At 37.5% G+C, this 13,418-nt stretch overlaps 1 long non-coding RNA gene across 1 annotated transcript in view; it reads right to left on the reverse strand.

The window, feature by feature from the left end:
- The window catches only part of LOC121140169, a 50,854-nt gene extending 37,704 nt beyond the window's left edge, over window positions 1–13,150 (reverse strand). Inside the window, exons 1-2 of the long non-coding RNA XR_005876974.1 lie at window positions 12,989–13,150; window positions 11,339–11,533 (exon numbers count right to left, since the gene is read on the reverse strand). This is a non-coding gene — a long non-coding RNA (uncharacterized LOC121140169). The remainder of the gene's footprint in view (window positions 1–11,338; window positions 11,534–12,988) is intronic.
- Window positions 13,151–13,418: the final 268 nt, after the last annotated feature.

Here is a 13,418-nt window from a genome sequence, read left to right on the forward strand (position 1 = left end):
CCAGGTGTTTCAACGACTGAGACAGCTAAGATGATACAGCCTTACAGACCCCGAAAATACGGACTTATACAGGTTTCTGAGTTTTGTCATGATCCCCATGGTAAAAACAGCGCCCCCTTCCAGCAGGAAGCAGTTTGGAATGAGCGACATCCCAATTCCCATCTTGTTTATAAATCTTTGTTTTCATTTAAATGGGATTGTTTATAATTGGCTAGTGATCACAGCCAATCTTTTTTAATGGTAAAAAGGGGAATTATGGTATGGGTATTGTTTTTCATTTATTGATACAAATTCAAGGTCAATTTTGTGATGTGTTTATATTTCTCCTCTTGATTAAGCATTGTGCTTATACTGATCTTCTAAAATGTAATGCATAATTGAATACAGATTATAGATAGTTACTTATAATAGAATTTATAGTTAGGTAAGTTAGGTTTTCTAGATATACAGAAATATATTTGAGACAGATAGACAGTCTTCAAACCTCTCAAAGACCTTCAGAACATGGCATTTAAAATGGTCTAGGGTTTTTTTTGACAATGAGAAATGTCTGCTCCTGGCAGCACCAATTATATCTGAGAGGAAGATGGGCATTGAAGAAACTTGATATGGAGTTTGCTTTCAACATGGCAAGATTAGCCATTTGGGCAAGAAACTGCTCTTGCCTAGACTGTTTGACTGCTGTTGTATCATCTGGACATGCAGGACCCACAGGAAAGTGACTACTGAACTCAGTCTTACAGGGTTCCTGCTTGATGAAGAGTCTACGAGACTTTCTGCAGGACAAAGAAAAATGACTGACAGACTGCCAATGCAGATGGACAGTTTGAAATTTCCTGCTTTGCTGAGAAGTGTTCCAGACACATTGTGGCCTATGGGCTGAAGATGGATGCCCCAACGTTACAGAGGAACTTCGGGTGACTGTCCAGGCAGTAAGATGTCTCTGTCAATCCTAGTGTTTATATATTATCCTTCTGTGGTCTTTGATGGAGTTGAAGACAGATAGTTATAATTATAGTTTTCCTTAGTTATGATAAAAGATAAGCTACATATAGGACTTTGTACTCACAAGGATGGGATGGATATTTTCTTTAAATCTTGCTAAAATATTGTAACTATGTTCTTATTTGATAACTGTTCTGTTATATACAATTTGACTATGTTAAAATTAAGACCTTTCTTTTGTTTAAACAGAAAAGAGGAGATGTTGGGGAAGTCCTGTTATTTGTCAATAAAGTACTGTTGAGCCTATAGAAAACCTAGATAGGAGGGACTAGGAGTCGAGGAGGATTCTGGGAAAGAGAAAGACAAGAGAGTTCGAGATGTAACCGCCATTGGGGTGGGAAGCCTGGAAACCTCACCGGTAAGAGACATACTTAGATTAACAATTATGGGGTAATTACTTAAGTCAGAGCTAGCCAGTTAGAAACAAGCAAGGCCAACAGCTTCATAATGAATATAGCCTCCTGTGTGTTTATTTGGGACTGATGCGGCTCTAGAACCAGGCTGGAGCGGCAGAGCCCAGGCGACTGGCGGGGGATAAACCAAAGCGGCTAGCAAAAGAAAAAGCTTCACTTAACAGTTGACTTCGCATGGGAAGCCACACCATCTCTGGGGAGTAGATAGGGTATGGGTTGGGGCAAAGGTAAGGGGAGGAGGAGGGAAGGGAGGGGAACTGCGATTGATAGGTAATATAAAAAAGATTGTTTTAAAAAAGAAAATTATTTCAACACTTTGTGGAGCAGGCAATTAATTCATGCTATAGATAGCTAACAGATATAGTAAGAATATATATATGTGGTAAAATAGAAAGTTCCACATTTCTCTAATAAATAACTTTTAACAACCCTGGAAATTATATATCAAACATATGTGATAAAACTCCACAAGTTAAAGAGCTGTGATAGACTGAACCAGACAATGTGACAGTGAGTTCCGTGTGCTTCACGCTACCTACATCTCAGAGTTATACCTAAAGCAACTGACAACTGCAAAGATATAATATGGGAAATGTTCCCAAAGTTTGCAACAGACTGAAGCCTACAGATCTAAGAATCCACCAAAGCCCAAACTGGATAAACATCAAGAAATCACAATAAGACTCATTCCAGTGAAACTTATGAAATCAAAGGCAAAGAGAAAAACAAAAAACAAACAAACAAACAAAAAACTGGTGAAACTAATGTAATAGATACAACAGCTGCCTGGGCAGGAAAATCTGTTTGAATGACAATGAATTTTTTATCAAAACCCTTGGGCCAAAGGAAAGTGTCACATTTTTCGAACTGTGAAAATGAAAAAGTAGAACTGCCAACTAGGAATGTTCTACCTAAAAAAAAATATCCTTCAGAAATAAAAAGGAGTACAGGGCATTTTCAAACAAAGAACAGTCAAGAGAATTGTCCAGCAGCCTATTCTGAAGTCATGAATTAGAAATTTCTCTAAACAGATCCGGATTCAAGAACACATCAGAAAAATCATCCACCATGATCAAGTAGGCTTCATCCCAGGAATGCAGGGATGGTTCAACATTAGAAAATCTATCAATGTAATCCACCATATTAACAATCTGCGAAAGAAAAACCACATGATCATCTCACTAGATGCTGAAAAAGCCTTTGACAAAATCCAGCACCCCTTCATGATAAAGGTCCTAGAGAGATCAGGGATAACAGGAACATACCTGAATATAATAAAAAGCAATATACAGTAAACCAACAGCTAACATCAAACTAAATGGAGAGAAACTCAAAGCAATTCCTCTAAAATCAGGAACAAGACAAGGCTGTCTACTCTCTCCATATCTCTTCAATATTGTACTTGAAGTTCTAGCTACAGCAATAAGACAACAAAAGGAGATAAAGGGGATACAAATAGGAAAAGAAGAAGTCAAACTTTCACTATTTGCAGATGATATGATAGTTTACATAAGTGACCCAAAAACTCCGCAGGTTACTCCTAGAGCTCATAAACACCTTCAGCAATGTGGCAGGATACAAGGTAAACTCAAAAAAAAATCAGTGGCCCTATTATATACAGATGATGAAGTGACTGAGAAAGAAATCAGAGAAACATCACCCTTTACAATAGCCAAAAACAGCATCAAATATCTGGGGATAATGTTAACCAAGGAAGTTAAAGACCTGTATATCAAGAACTTTGTGTCTTTAAAGAAAGAAATCAAAGAAGACACCAGAAAATGGAAAGATCTCCCATGTTCTTGGATTGGTAGGATCAACATAATAAAAATGGCAATCTTGCCAAAAGCAGTCTAAAGATTCAATGCAATTCCTATCAAAATTCCATCACAATTCTTCAAGGACCTGGAAAAAACATTAATCAACTTTATATGGAAAAACAAAAGGCCCAGGATAGCCAAAACATCCCTATACAATAAAGGAACTTCAGGAGGCATCACCATACCTGACTTCAAGCTCTATTATAGAGCTATAGTCCTGAAAACAGCTTGGTATTAGCACAAAAATAGGCAGGTAGACCAATGGAACCGAATCAAAAGCCCTAATTTTAACCCACACACCTATGAACACTTGATTTTTGACAAAGAAGCTAAAACTGTACAATGGAAAAAAAGAAAGCATCTTCAACAAATGGTGCCAGCATAACTGAGTACTGGTATGCAGAAGACTGCAGATAGATCCATGTTTATCGCCTTGTACAAAACTTAAGTCCAAATGGATCAAAGATCTCAACATAAATCCAGCCACACTGAAACGTTTAGAAGAGAAAGTGGGAGATACTCTTCAACGAGTTGGTACAGGAGACCACTTCCTAAACATAACACCAGTGGCACAGGCACTGAGATAGACAATTAACAAATGGGACCTTCTGAAACTAAAAAGCTTCTGTAAGGCAAAGGACACAGTCAAAACGACAAAAAGGCAGGCCACAGAATGGGAAAAGATATTCACTAACCCTACATCTGACAGAGGGCTAATCTCCAAAATTGACAAAGAACTCAAGAAACAAGTCTCCAAAACACCAAAGGATCCAATTAAAAGGTGGGGTCCAGAGCTAAATAGAGAATTCTCAGTAGAGGAGGCTAAAATGGCCAAGAGACACTTAAGAAAGTGCTCAACATCCTTAGCCATCAGGGAAATGCAAATCAAAACAACTCTGAGATACCATCTTACTCCTGTCAGAATGGCTAGAATCAAAAACACCGAAGACAATTTATGCTGGAGAGGATGTGGAGTGAGAGGAACACTCCTCCACTGCTGGTTGGGAATGCCGACTCTTACAGCCTCTTTGGAAATCAGTATGGAGATTCCTCAGGAAAATGGGAATTAATCTACCACTAGACCCAGCAATTCCACTCTTAGGCATATATCCAAATGAGGCAAGTTCATACAACAAGGGCATCTGTTCCACTATGTTCATAGCAGCATTATTTGTAATAGCCAGAACCTGGAAGCAACCTAGATGCCCCTCAACTGAAGAGTGGATAGAGAAAATGTGGTACATTTACACAATGGAGTATTACTCAGCAGAAAAAAACAATGGAATCTTGAAATTCGCAGGGAAATGGATAGCACTGGAAGAAACCATCCTGAGTGAGGTAACCCAGTCGCAAAAAGACAAACATGGTATGTACTCACTCATATATGGATTTTAGACATGGATCAGGATAGTGCCAGTCTGCACTTCCACTGATAGAGTCTGGGAAACAGGAAATAACCTAAAAGATATGCATATATGCATAGTACCCAAGAGAAGAGGATTGAGACAAGATCCTCTGAATGGATGGGGAACACGGCGAGGGGTGGGGGGGAGTGGGACCTGGGAAGAAGAGAGGGGGTAAAGAGGAAGAGAGTTGGTCATGGGGGAACAGGAAGTTGAAGGGGTGGGGGTAGAATAGGGGGAAGAGGGAATCATAGGATCGAATACAGATCAGGCACCAGAGTGACCTCGAGTGATCTAAAGGGATAACACCAATTGACAAGCTAAGCAATAGTGGAGAGACCACCTCGAATGCCCATTCCTGATAATGAACTTGATGTTTATAACCATCCGGGAGCCTTCATCCTGTGACTGATGGAAGTAGAGGCAAACACACAATTAATCACTGAAATGAACCCAAGGAACCCAGTGACAGAGAGAGAGGAGTGATGAGCAAATTGGCAAAGAATGAGCTGGCAAAACCAGCAGAGACAGCTGATCTGAACAGGGGAGAGCTCTTGGACCCCAGACCGACAGTGGGGAGGCCAGCATGGGACTGATCTGGACCCCCCAAATGTGAGTGTCAGCGAGAAGGCCTGGGCAACCTATGGGGCCCTGAGCTGTGGATCAGTGTCTATCCCTGGTATACAAACAGTCTTCATGTGCCTATAGCACAAAGAGGGATGCTCTCTCAGCCTGGACTCTTAGAGGAGTGCCTGGACCCTACCCAGAGTAAAATGACAGACTCTAGATATCCCCTATGTGGAAGGATTTGGCAATAGGGTGGGAGGGTGGGGGGGAAGGGGAGTACGGGAGGGCGAGGGAACTGGGATTGACATGTAAAACAAGCTATTTAAAATTAAAATAAAAATGATAAAAAAGAAAGGAAGACCCTTGAAACAATATAAAGATCATTCTATGCGAAAATATGGGTATGTGTCATATAACTTCCTTCTCTGTATTTTCTAAATGGTGTCTGATGGCTAAAGACACACAAAACTGTCTAGTATGACTGTAAACATTTACAAGGAAACATTTTCAACAAGTATTATAAACTATAGAGAGTAAAGTGACATAAATAGAGGTAAGATTTCTGTGTTTAACTTATCAGTAAAAAAATGACACCAATTATCAGTTACATAATCTAATAAAGTACTGCAGCAACTGCTAAAAAATATTCTATATTGTGCTATGGGATACATCTCAGTGGCAAAGTGCTTGCTTGTTTAGCATTCAATAAGTCAGGAAACCCCAACTTTAATCCCTAGCACACACACCCGCGTACACATACACACAAAGAATATAAGTAATTTAAAGTGGATTTCTAAAATAAGTTGATATAATCCACAGTGAGACAGGGAAAAGAAAGTAGAGAATGGAGAACAAATGAAAAAGGACCAATTTGCCAGACAGTGGTGTTTAATCCCAGCACTAGGGAGGGAGACAGAGGCAGGCAGATCTCTGTGAGTTTAAAGCTAGCCCGGTCTACAGAAGGAGTTCCAGGACAGCTAGGGCTGCTACACAGAGAAACACAGTTTTGAAAAAAAGAAAAAGAAAAACAGAAAGAGGATCAGTTTAAGCTCCAACGCCCCAACACAACAATAAGTACATTAAATATGAAAACAAAATGCACATGACCAGAAAAAATTAAGTAAACAAAAAAGGAAAATTTTGGCCGTGACTTAAAAATACAATGCAACTATATAAATATATGCAATATTCAATAAGACACTTCAAATATAAGATACAGAGACAGAATTGAAACTGAAAGGGTAGAAAAGATGTGCCACTCAATGCTGACCAAGAAGGAGGAGAAGGTTTTTTATTGGAATCATACAAAAGATCCTACAGAACATAGAAAATCACCAGGCCACTAAAAGGCATTATAGGTTATGTGATAAGAGTCTTGGCCCTGATGATACAGCAGTACTCTATCACATTAATTCTAAGATATTCTTTTTATATAATTTTATTTTTATTGAAAAACGTTTTTTTTCATACAACATAGTCTAACCATGGTTTGCCCTCCCCCAGCTACTCCCAGATCTTACCTACCACCCAAATCCACACCCTTATTTACCTCTTTAGAAGACAGGTAAGATATTCTTGAAATGACAAAGTTATGGAAACACAGAACAAATTCTTTGGCAGGAGCTAGGGAGGGAGTAGAGGGAATAATATAGTGGTTGTGGCTATAAAAGTTGTTGGTAGTGATGGAAATGATAGAGCATGCTGATTAGTTATCTTATCTCAAATGGTCAGCCCTGGAAACATATATACAAGAAACATTATACAACTGAGAAAGTTGTATTTAGGAATATAAATACATGTATATATATTACATATTTATTATATTATATCTACACTCATACATGTGCATGCAACAGGAAAAAGAGGCCATGAATTGAAAGAGAGAAAGGAAGCAAATATGGGAGGGTTTGGAGAAAAGAATGAGGCGATAGTAATGATATAAGTATATTATAATCTGAAAAATGAAAGAAACATTTTTTTAAAAACCTAGGTAATGAATGCCTATGATCAGGTGTATGCATATCTGTACTTATCTCAAAACAAAATGTGTCATTTAAGAATTTATAAAACTTTCCATAACAAAACCATAATAGTAACAACTAACAAAGCTCATTGAATAGGAACATTTATATCAGTCTCATTCATTAATATAAACATAAAAACCCTAGTTTAAAATACTGACAAATCTAATCAGAGAAACTTGGAGGTAACTAGTTCTTATCTTAGCAGAGGATACTTGCTGACTACAGAGTTTGGGATATTTATTAAATAAGATCATCCCATTAAAATAATAAATTTTTACCTTTGTAATAGCTTTCTGAATAGACATGAAACATCTCAAGAGTATAAGTGGCATTCACTGACTGAACACAGAAATAAATATTAAGGGTCATTAATTTATCTTCAACCTCATTCAGGTGGCTACATTTCTTTAAGAAAGAAAGGGGAGGAGGCTCTTCTCTCAGTGTAGTTAGGCAAAGAACCACCAAAAGAGTCATCTATACATACTGCAATAAGAGCAAAGGATAGAGACTTCAAGATATGCTGGTTATCGTAACAGATCTTTGTGTTACCCTTCATAATATAACTAGAAAGCAACACTTCTGAACTCCCATTGATATAGAATGTCCATTCTGAATCAAAAAGTAGAATCACATTTATGCTTTCTGAACTGAAGTCACACAAAATGTTATCTCGGTGGCTCCTGTACACAGAGTAACTGATTTCATTGTTGGTAGCTCACAATACACGTTTAAATAGGAAAGCCTTTGAGAAGTCCTTTAACTTTGTTTACCTCTGTCTTCACAAACTTATTTCTCAGCAGCAAATTCCTTAGTTAACAAAATATCCCATTCACCCATGTGTGTATTCTATCAAAAATGGAAAGAAACAGATTCAGAATATAAAACAAATACTCAGGTTTTGCTGTGTTCAGACTTGCTGAGTTCAGACTAAATTCTACATGTTTGCAAGTAACATTAGAATCTACATTTTAAGAAACAACACCGTTTGTAATCACACCAAAGATGAGATTTAGTCATAAATTTGCGTATATGATCTAAGTATATAAGAGTTGTGTGCTAGAAACAGAAAAACACTGACAAAGGAAATCAAAACTTAATTAGAAAACAAATAAACAGATACAGGGAGCTACCATAATGGATCAGCCATTGAGGGAAGGTGCTTATCTGGCGAGCCCGACAACTTGAGTTCAAGTCCCAGAACTCATGTGAAAGCGAAAGAACTGACTCCACAGAACAGTGCTCTTACCTCCACACTTGTCCACACGCATCATGTCCATACACACAAACGCACATGATTGACTTTAAAAAGAACTTTCAGAAGAAGTAAACTTTATAAAATGAACAATAGACTAAAATACACATATGGGTAGAGAAGCATTTGATTAATAACTGTACATACAATAAATGGAAAAGTAAATAATGCTTTCACATAGAACTGAATACCTGGAAACCCCATATTTTGCTAGATAAAGTGAGTATGAATATATATTATAATATATATTAGACCCAGGTATTATTAGACACACACAAGAAAAAGCACAACAAAATATTAATAGCAGTTACTTCTAGAAGCTGTGATCAAACAATTCTTCACTTTATTCTTCATACTTTTCAACAATAATAAACATCATTTTCAAAAGGCACATGAAACAGAACAGTTTCTTCCTTCTAAGAATTCTACTCTGTTCTTCAGGTAGCACATCATTATTAATAATAGTGCTTATTGAGCAGGAATAATGTCTCTAGGCATGATACATTTTGTATTCGTGCAAAAATAATTGTAACGCCTATTAGTCTTAATAAGAAAATGTGCTCAGGTTGGATCATTTTTTTTTACCAAATACCTAATGTTAGTATGTAAAGGAGAATCTGACATGAAGAAGAAAAAAAGACTATAATAGGCACCAAAATGTTAAACCATTAACGAGTTAAGGACAGGAGGATGGAGGTTGGAGGCTAGAAGCAAGGAGATTGGCCCAAAGATTCAGAATCCATCTAATTAAGACGTCCTAGAAGCCAGTCTACATGTAATGCAGTAGATTTTACCATCACCAACACACTGACACTCAGGCACACTGTCAGGCTCCACCATGCAACTGACTTCCACTTCCAAGTACTTTTCTACTCTTTGTTCCGTGAGTCCATTTAGACCTACAGCTGCCCAGTTTCCCCTCACAGGATCTCCTACTCCAAAAATGTCTCCAATAAAACACATGTCTAGGGGACATTTTCCCTACATTATTTCCAAGATCAGTAAATAACAGACGATAGCTTTGCTGGGAGTTAACTGTTTCATCTTCTTTGTTGTAGGTAACATTAGGGCATTCACCAGTGCTGAAAGCTGCTTTCTGGAGAGATCGTTTCTCCTTAAGTAACATTTCTCCCATAGCCTCAAGATTATTGATTTTTATTCCTCTTTTGTTTTCTTCAATTGTATCTTTCCATTTGAACTTTGCAACTCTAATATATGACATCATAAATTGCTTTGGGATATAAATTGTCTCTGAGCTCTGTGAACAAAACACTTATATCCCTTCCAAGAACCCGACAGCTCAACAGGACAAACCTAGGCCATTCCATTGTGTGCTGTTCCTTTTCACACAGATTCAAGTTTCAAATGGCTGTAATGGCCTTTTTTTGTTTGTTTGTTTTGTTTTTGTTTTTGTTTTTTTGACGTGACATTGTGCTCTCCTTTAGTGAATCCCTCAGTGCATGCACTTATATTTGAAACTTTTTTGTAAAGGTTTTCTCCCCTAAACATAAGGGGAACATTCATTATCAATTCATTGGTTGCCAGACTGATGTGTGTGGGGGGGAACACAGTCTTTCAGTCATATTGAGGTTCCTGTCTCAGCTCCACAGAATGTTTAATGACTCTGTGACATCATTTACCCTCTCAAGTCTCCATTTACTTTTATGCAATAAAAGTTTAAAAGTGCCTTTCTCATGGGGTATAATGAGGAACAAATGACATTAATTAACCATGCTCTGTAACTGTTAAAATTTTTCACAATTATTTTTATTCTACTTTGATATATTATCATTAAAAATTACTATCCCCATTGTGCCTGACAGAGTCCAAGAGAAACTCACATAAGTCTTATCGGCAGAGAGCACAACAACATGTCTTCATACGCAAGCTATAAAAGATACACTTGGCTTTATATTGCCCATTAAACTTTCTAAATCTTGGGTTGGAGGCAATCACTTTCTATTTCACAAAGGTCACTTATGATATAACCAGCATAAGCTTGGTTAAATATTTTCTTAATCCTCTTCAAATGACTTACACAATAGAACTAGCTAGAAATACAAACTGTTGGCTAAATATATGGATATGTACACTGTATATGTATATATTTATATGTAATATAAATATGGCATATTTTCCTTTTTTATTTAGATACCATAATTTTGCATATTAATCCCCATTCCCTCTCCCCCATCCTCCCATGCCCCCTGCCAACACCCCCAACCCACTTTCCACCCATACCCTAAGGGTGGTGAGGTCTTCTGTGTGGGATCATCAAAGTCTGTCATTTGTGGGAGGGCCTAGGCTCTCCTCCATGTATCTGGGATGACATAGTATCCCTCCATAGATAATGGGCTCCCAAAGTCCATTTTTGTGTGAGACTATCAATATGCACATGTAAATGCACAGACACAGAGGTATCTATGATGTTCTCTCTCTCTTTCTCTGTATGTGTGTGTATGTGTGTCTCTAAGCTACATGAATGTGTGAATACATGAATGAATTTATGTGTAGATGATAGACTGATGAATTAACCATTATCAAGTCTTCTTTCTTTCATTATTAACCAACAAAATATTTTATTTGCAGATATATATGGATATATATATCCACACATTGATACTCCATGCTTCAGTGAAATATTTGCTAATGTGACCAAATTTACCTTATACTTAATGTTGACTGGATACTAAATATAGGTAAGTAAAATCTAATGTGTATCTCAAAAGACAAGTACTTAGAGAAAAACTATGAAATTTACTGTGAAGGCATCAAATATAATGTGCACATTATCCTCATATATGCAATATATAAATACATAATACATATTACATATATTCCTGGTAGGACTCACTCTCTACTGAAGAAACAAACTGATAGTTTTTTGGATGATGAAGATCCAGTTCCTCTATCAAGCTTCTGCGTTGCCAATCTCAATGGACCATTATTTTATGAACACAGTGACTCCCCACTTTGAAGTTAAGAAATACAAGCAGGCTTCAAATGAGATGTGCTTTCAACATATTCACAAAAGTGATTGTTTTCAAATCTGTTAGGGAAAAAGAGGAGAGAAAATTGAGTGCCTTTTACAAAGTCACAGACATGCTACTGGGGAAAAAATCTATTTTGACCTTTACTCACATTCCATCTGCTCTAGTGACTAGAATGAGTTCACAGGTTCACAATGACTCAGGCTTCATTTACATTCTCAGGAAAATTTGTAATTGGCAACACTTGGCAGTCAAGGTGGAAACCCAAAATGAGTGACAGATTTGGTGAAGATGTCATGAGCTGGGAAAATGTGATGAAGATGCTATCCTGAGCTCATGCACTGAAAGAACCTCAGTGTCCTGAAGTGACCTCAGGACCAACTATATCTTCACAGATTAATTCCCCGATCAAGTGAAGACACGTTGCCAACTTAGAAACTTATCAACTAAAAAATACTAAAAGCAACCCTGGAACGGTGATAAGCCACAATACTCTATATTCTGAGTAGAGGTGTAGGCAAAAACTCCACCCTGAAGATGGGGTGGGGCTCCAGAGGGAGCTTCTCATTCCACATCCATCAACTTGGTCAAAAATGACCATCATCCCCTGTTGAAGAGTTGCACTGCTAGTCCTAGCTGTTATCATCCTCCATACTTGCATACCCACAATTCTACACACAAGCAACCAGGGAAATTCTTTTAAAGCATGAAAAGAAGCATGGTACTCCTCTAGCTACAGTTCATGGAAAGCCTTCTATAATCATCTGAGGTAAAATCCTAATTATATGTCAGGGCAAACAAAGCCCTACTTGATATGAACTTCTATTAGATTTTTATTCCCTTTTCCTACTTTTCAACAGTTTCCTCTGCCTCACCCAACATGACCTCCTTGTACTGCCTCAGACTCTACAAATGCCCACTTGTTTTAGCATTCTAGTACTTGCTAATCTCTCTGCACAAAATGTTCTTCTACCAACCTGCTAAAATAATACCTTCAGCTTGCTACAAGGGATCAATCTTCAGACTGTCTTCTTGTGAACCATATATATATATATATATATATATATATATATATATAGTCCCATATATATTATCCCAATATAATATATATATATTATCCCATTTCCTTTCCTTATAATAATCTCAACAATGTTATTGGCATCAGATGCATCTTTGTGTTGTTTGTTTATTTTCTTTCTTCTCTAACTAGAATGCAAGCTTTTTGAAAATATATTGTTTGTCATCATCATTACAGCATGTCTAAAACTCAACACAATGCCTAACACATAGAAAATGCCTAATACATGTTGTGAATGAATGAACATATCAATATAATTCCTGTTTTCAATGAACAATCAGCCAGTAGGGGTGATCCAGACATGCACGGCTAGCTATAATGCAAGCCAAAGGGATTTAACAAATTATAGGGTAGCACAATGAAGATAAAATTAAATCTAGTTAGGGTTAGAGAAGGGGCAGAGTTTTCTCACACATACTAACATTAGGACACACACCTGGGAGTTTGAATTAGGCTGAAACAGACAGATGAGATTTCAAAAAGAAGAGACACGGGCACCAGTCTGGATCCAGCACAAAAACCTGATTGCATAGAATTGCTCAGTGTGTTCCAGGAACAGCAAACAGTCCTGGGAGAATGCCATGCATGAGCTGAATACAGGGAGGAGGAAACAGAGCCTAGGGAAAAGGGATACAGATTTTAAGGGTTCTCAACTTCTAGAAGCGATGCTGTTTTATGTAGTCAAGAAATTATTTAAGAACTTGTTCAGATTCAGACTCCGGTCAGTGCTAGAGGTATAGAAATGGAATTTCCTGTACCCATGTCCAGGAAGTGTACATCAGAGCACAGCATATACAAATGAATAATCGATTTCAACTATCCACCCTAACTTGCCTAAGTTTTCTAAAACTTAGGGCTCACCATTT

Source organism: Mesocricetus auratus, unplaced genomic scaffold (assembly GCF_017639785.1).
Source record: "Mesocricetus auratus isolate SY011 unplaced genomic scaffold, BCM_Maur_2.0 Super-Scaffold_100004, whole genome shotgun sequence".
Classification (NCBI taxonomy): domain Eukaryota; kingdom Metazoa; phylum Chordata; class Mammalia; order Rodentia; family Cricetidae; genus Mesocricetus; species Mesocricetus auratus.